General features: G+C 41.1%; 1 pseudogene; it reads left to right on the top strand.

Annotated features, from left to right (window-relative positions):
- Positions 1-1,262: 1,262 nt before the first annotated feature.
- LOC115469713 lies at positions 1,263-1,670 on the top strand (annotated as a pseudogene).
- Positions 1,671-7,209: the final 5,539 nt, after the last annotated feature.

Here is a 7,209-nt window from a genome sequence, read left to right as displayed (position 1 = left end):
AGAGCTGTTGGAGGTGGAGATCTGAGGAGAGGTAGCTTTATTGCAGGGGAGAAAGACAGTTGAACAGGTAGCGGTGATTCAAAGCTGGGTGACTGGAATGTGTGATATCTCATTAGGGAGGAGATATTTTCAAGGTAAAAAACCAAGTTCGTTGCAAGGAGTTTCAGCAGGACAGAGCTGTCTGGGCCAAGATGGTGAATGCCTCATGGCTGAAGGGACAAAGGGGTGTTGAGGCTTCACACAGGCTCAGGGAGGAGCAGATAGAGACCAATGGGGACAGAGCCTGCCACCAGGTGGCAAGGGAGGTGCTAGAGGACAGCCCTCGATTGGAGGGAAAGGTCATACCTGGCTGACCTCCCAGGACAGAGATAGTAAGAATGGCCAGGAAATGATAGCAGGAAGACAAAAGAGCCAAGCTTGGCAGAGAGAGAGACAGAGTTCTGGGCAGCCTCACAACCAGTGGTAACAGTTCTTATACAGCCAAGCAAGTGTGGTTGCATTGCTTGTGAACTATATTATACACAATGCCTTGCTCACGTATCTTTGCAGAGTGAGAACTGCAGCAATGATACTCCTTAGAAATGAGAATAACAGTAAAAGCATTACACACATTTTAGGATCACATTATAAACTAGTGCGAGGCTGTCAGAGGACAGAACAGCTGTATCCATTCATAAGATCCTGATGGACATCATCACAAAAATATGTCTCTCAGACAAAGTAGTGGAGATAAAATACCAAGTTCAATCAGCTTTGGAGTTTGCTAAACTTTGGCTATGCCATTATCCAATAGTGAAATCAGCAACGTAAAGTCCAAAAGCACTTGAACACATCTTCAAGAAAGGAAGAGAAGACCCTAGACATGATGGCCATGTTGGGCTCCAGAATTTCTGCCCACTGGTTTCAATACAGTAGTAGGATTTCTTGCTGAACAATGATAAGGATTCTACACCTCTGCCATCAGAAGTTAAGTCCCAACTATCCAGATCTTTCAAAACATGGACAAATGTTTAAAACACCTGATCTGCTCAGCATTTAAAAAGAGCTCTTGTACAGCAGGCATAGTCATCAGCACAAGACAAATGGTGAGGCTTCAAGCCTCAGGATTCAGGGAAGGCATTCATTAGCAGATGCCCCTTATACAGCCAAAAACTTCTTTGGGAAGAAGCTCAAAATGACTGTGAATGTCATTGAGGCCAACTGCACCCTTGTCTAAATACTATCTCCAGATGGCTTGGGACTGCATATTTTCATGCATCACTATGAAAATCCTTTTCCTGGCCTGTCTCAGAGCCCACACTGGCAACTGTACCACAGCTGACAGGATTAAGAGTCACTTAGAAGCTGCTGGCCACAGATGTGTCCTGAAGGATGCTGCTAGCTTTGGAAGCCCAGCAGAAGTAGCAGACCTCATCGCTGAAGAAAACTTTGACGTGGCATTGGCCATACACCTTTATAAAGTAGGAAGACTTCTGCTAGGTCATGGAATTCCTTTTGGTGCAATCTTTGGTGGAACTGATATAAATGAAGACATCAAGCATGAAGAAAAGTTGAAGGTGATGGGGGCAGTGGTGGAAGCAGCCAGGTTTTTGGTGGCTTTCACGGTCAAAATGAAAGAGATGGCAGAAGAGCATTGGATCCAATGGTGGTTCCTCCTGAGGAAGATCTAGTGAAATGTGGATCAGCATCGGGGAACTGACACACACTGGAGACACCAAGGGTTAATCAATGACCTATTCACCGACTTCTCAGCACCTGTACAATGCTGCATAATTGTGATTTTTGACTTGGTGGTGGTAAATGGAGGATTTACATTTGACTTGAGTGTGATACATCTGGGACAAACACAATCAGCATTTGTTTGCTCTAAGAGTGCAGTGGCCAAGTGGAAAGCGTGGCGTGAATCGCTGCATTCTACAGACTGAGCAGTGCTTTTGTAATTGTGAATTGAAGTTGGAAACAACGTAAATAGAATATAATGTGAATTTTGCAAGTTAATGTATATATTGTTTAGTGCAGCACAAGGCAAGAAGGGTGATAGGATGGTAGGAGTGGAAGGTTTTAATGTAATTATAGTAATAAAAGTGTCTTTTTGATAAATAAAATATATAAAAATACTGGAGCTTCTTTGAGAAAGATTCTAAGTTTTGCTCTGGGAGTTGAGTTGTATCCCGATTAGTGGTTTTGTTATCAACTGCATATTTATATCCAAAAAAAACAGAAGAGGGTCAGAATAAAGGCAATATTTCCAATCATGTTACTATCAACCATACTCAAAATGGTAAGCATCAACAACATTACCAACAGGCATACCACTCAGCATGTAGCAGAAGACATATCTGATAGAATACAAAGATGCATTCTACTCCCTCTCTGAACAAAGCCACTTCAATTTTGACTATCTGGAAAAGGAAGACCTGCCAGTAGAAAAGCATCTAACATTCTTTACAAAACAATGTTACTGAAACAACAAATCAGTGGGTACTGGAAATAATATGCATCGGTAACATTATCAGCTTCCACTCCCCACCAAGCCTCCTTATATCTGCAGGATATCAGAAAGCAGCTTATCATCATCCAAACAAAAATCCACTCTCTCTTCCACAAATACGAGTAACAAAGCCTGTTCCACCCTCTAAGCTGCACCAGGAATTCTACTCTTAATATTTTCTCAAATCCCAGAAAACTGGCGGCTTCCGGCTCATTTTTGATCACAGAAAACTCAGCTTGCTAGTATGCAAAGGTAAGTTCAAGATGAATTAATCAGGGCTTTAGCTAGTATGTGTGGCTGGTGTGGCTGCACAGGGTACAAGTGAAACTGGGGTGCCAAACTTGCACCATGTCCATTGGCTTCCATTGTTGGAATGATGCAAGGGGACATGGTGGGAGTGCACCAGGAGTGTTTGGGGGCATGTCACACAGGGCGTGTTTGAGGACAATCCTTTATTTCTTTTAGCTTCTACTAAGTATTCACACCATTGCAATCCACCAGAACCAGAAGCATTTCCTTTGCTTTTCAGTCTTGAATCCATATTACCATTATTATGTCTTTCCATTTTGATTCTCCATGCACCAAGAGAATATAAGAACATAAGAGTAGCCATACTGGGTCAGACCAATGATCCATCTAGCCCAGTATCCTGTTTTCCAAACAGGTTGTACCAAATGTGTGGTTGCAATGTCAGTACACATCCAAAAAGTCAGAGGGTGCATCTTTCCCTATTTGGACAATTGGCTTCTCACAAGATGAAGCACATCAGGAAACAGTGGCAGTACTCCAGACAACCACTATCACCTTGAAAACCCTTGGCTTTATCATCAAAAAACCAAAAACACACCTGACATGTATACAATTCTAGGATTTCATAGGGGCTTTTTAGAACATTCTTGCCACTTCACCAAGGTCAGACAATAACCAATCTTATTCAGAACTGCCATCAGCTCAGATACTAAGAAAAGCTTTCTAGTCTGGACTTAGTGCTGTTGGATGATGTTACTAGAAAAGCCTAGAAATCTTTTCATTGAGTTCCAAACTAGGGTACTTTAGCCGAAACAGAGAGGTGAAGGTTCATGTCGCTGATTTAATCCTGCTGTCTATGGAGAACCCCTGTTTAAAGGTAAGCAACTGTACTTTTTGTGAAATTGCACCTGTGAAGCATTTGCTAAGAACAATTTAATTATGTATTCATAGCTAGTGAGCTATTTTGCATAATTCTGCATCATAGTAGCTTACTAGCTTGAAGTTATGTGCTTAAACATGCAAATATGTATGCTACTTATGACTGAAGTGTGATTTCCACATGAACAAATATAAACATTAACAACATTTTTAACTTGTGCAATACCATTTACAAAATCTTAGCACACTGGCCCCTAAGGAAGCATAAATGTCACAAAAGCACTTACTATATCTTTGTTTTTGCAGTGTGATAAATTTTAATAGGTGAAAACTAAGTCACCCCTATGTTATTTTTCTAAAGAACTTTGGCCCCAATGCACAAAGACAGCCGTAAAATACGTCTGCCTCACTAAAATTTAGCAAATCGCTAACAGCCAGCAGTGTACAAAGGGGATCACATACAAATGAGCTGCACGGATTCTCCTTTGTGCATCCTCACTATTTGCAAGTTTGAGCTGTCAAATCCATTTGACAGCTCTGATACACTGGAACTCCACTGTTTTTTAAATTTACCCTGGTGGTCCAGTGGATCCTGACCCCCTAATCTTTTTTAAAACTTTTCCTGGTGGTCCAGTGAACCATGATTTCCCCCCCCCCCCCCCCCCCCCCCCGTGACCTCAGAACCTTTTAAAAAGTTTTTCCCTGGTGGTCCAGTGGCCAAACCCCTTCCCCTGCGTAGGCACACACCCCTCCCTCCCGCACCCAACCCACACCCCGCCCCTCCCTGTACCTTTACAACAAGGTGGAAGCAGGAGAGCAGGAGCAATGGTTCCTCCCTCCTGCCTCGGGCCCACCTGGAACAAAATGGCAGCGCCCAGGCCCTGCATTCTGGGATGCACTGAGCAGGGCTAAACACCATATAAGGAGTTTTTTCCCCTTATATGGAGCCTCAAGTTGGCTTCTGCTAACATCATTTGTGTTCTTTTCAGCAGGTCGATGGCTTTTGTTTCGGTGGACAGGGACTTCAACCCATCATCCACATAGAATTATATAGTATGCCATACTTTGTATTGATTTTGAATATTTTTACTGCTGTAATTGCCTATTGCTGATGTTTGATCTATTTTTACTGTACACCGCCTTGAGTGAATTCATTCAAAAAGGCAGTAAATAAATCCTAATAAATAAATAGTTCAGATAAAAGACTTTGGAGTTGGCTGAGTTATTTGTGAAGACAATGCTAAAGGTCTGAACTGCATATTCAGCCTCCTGGTACAAACCAGTCCTGGCCCTGTCCACAACCAAGAAGTATGACTGTGTACCTGGTCCCTATTCCACAGAGTTTAATTTAGCCAACCACCTAACTAAATACACCAACCAGGGGTTACAGACATAAAAAAAAACTACCTCAAAGCAATTTGTGTTTTCTATAAATCTTCAGTATAGTTTAGTTGGAGCACCCCTTAAGAGGCTCTTTATGTTACTGGCAAAATATGAAAACATGCTCCTTTGGTTTTGAACAGAAATCTCTTATCTTTCTCCCCCCCCCTCCCCCCACCTCTTCAGAGAATCTGCTGTTAGAGGTGAAACAGCATATACTGACTGACTGTGGAAACTGCAGCAGGAAAATAAAAAAATATGTGTGCACGTGGGCAAGCATCACACTCTATGGTATACCCAAACAAGGGACTACATTTTCTGAAAATTGGCCATGTTAGATTTTTAATAGGACTGTTTTCCTGGAATATTTATTAACCTAATATTCAAATACTGTTACCTGCATAAGTGCTATTGACTGGGGCCTTCTTATGATTTTCAACAGCATTATCCTGACAATGTTGCTGAAAATCACTGCTTGGTACTATTTGAAAATTAATTACAAACTCGCTCCAGTCTATTAAGTACAAAATATCTTTATTGAACACATATGCTTCAAAACAGTGCACATGTATTTAAAATCAACTATAATAAAAATACTCACTCGTACCTTTCATACACATTCATTCATTCATAGTACCTGTCTAGTGGATCTACATGTACAGTGGTGGAAATAAGTATTTGATCCCTTGCTGATTTTGTAAGTTTGCCCACTGACAAAGACATGAGCAGCCCATAATTGAAGGGTAGGTTATTGGTAACAGTGAGAGATAGCACATCACAAATTAAATCCGGAAAATCACATTGTGGAAAGTATATGAATTTATTTGCATTCTGCAGAGGGAAATAAGTATTTGATCCCCCACCAACCAGTAAGAGATCTGGCCGCTACAGACCAGGTAGATGCTCCAAATCAACTCGTTACCTGCATGACAGACAGCTGTCGGCAATGGTCACCTGTATGAAAGACACCTGTCCACAGACTCAGTGAATCAGTCAGACTCTAACCTCTACAAAATGGCCAAGAGCAAGGAGCTTATAAAAACAGAGGAACCGATGTTTGTATAAGGACCAAGTTAACAACAGATGTGGGAGCGATAGATTCATTCTGTTCATCTAGTACCTGAAGATGACTGAAAGTTGTTGGATTCATTTGAGAACAGTGTTAGAAACCAGTACAACAACTTCCAGAAATTCATCGTGGAACTGGGAAATCACAGATGACTGTGTCAGAGACTGTTTTTTCCAAGTTTGTTGAGATCACTTGTGATTTGTGAAGCGGCAAACATTTATGTAATGAGTGGTGTTAAGATATCTAGGGAAACACCATTAAATTGAAAATGTAATCAAACGTAAAAGCACAAGTAGTATAAGAAAGAACAATACGAGTAGTATATACATGTAGATCCACTAGACAGGTACTATGAATGAACGAATGTGTATGAAAGGTACGAGTGAGTATTTTTATTATAGTTGATTTTAAATACATGTGCACTGTTTTGAAGCATATGTGTTCAATAAAGATATTTTGTACTTAATAGACTGGAGCGAGTTTGTAATTAATTGTTGGCGTGTTCCAGTAGCTCTATTGGGTCCCTACTTGAGTGGTACTATTTGAAAATACCAGACATCTCAGGGATTGATTGAGGGCAGTCCCCAGAGTTATCCAGTTAGTGGCAAATTTAGCTAACTGGATTAACTAAATGTATAAAGTTAAGACAGCAAATATATCACTGCTGTCTGGATAGAACCAGCTTCACTGTTGAATCCAATATTCAGCACTGGCCGCTATCCAGATACCAGAACTGAATATTTAGATTTATTTCAGACATGGTAGCTAGCATTTTAAAAACTGCTGACTCTCCCCTCTCCCCAAATTTTGACCTGTATATGTGTGGTTTCCCTGTAGATTATACATAGAGTCATAAACTCAATATTTGTTAATAAAATGCTTGTATTTTTTGACATTTGTTTTGTAATTCTTGCCATTTGTACATTCCTTGGCTGGAAGCCATCCCCTTGATATTCAGAGCAATTTAAGCAGGCAGGAGAAGCTCTGGGTCACTTAAATCACTCAGAGCTGCCTAATTGACGATATTCAGTGGCACTAAACTGGGCAGTCACACAAAACAAGAACCAAACAGGTAAAGGAACCCCTACACACAGAACAGTCACATCCAAAAGCAGGGGTGGACCAAGAAGACTCTTGCAGC

Source organism: Microcaecilia unicolor, chromosome 4 (genome assembly GCF_901765095.1).
Source record: "Microcaecilia unicolor chromosome 4, aMicUni1.1, whole genome shotgun sequence".
Lineage (NCBI taxonomy): Eukaryota > Metazoa > Chordata > Amphibia > Gymnophiona > Siphonopidae > Microcaecilia > Microcaecilia unicolor.
This window is presented reverse-complemented; position numbering and strand designations above follow the sequence as displayed.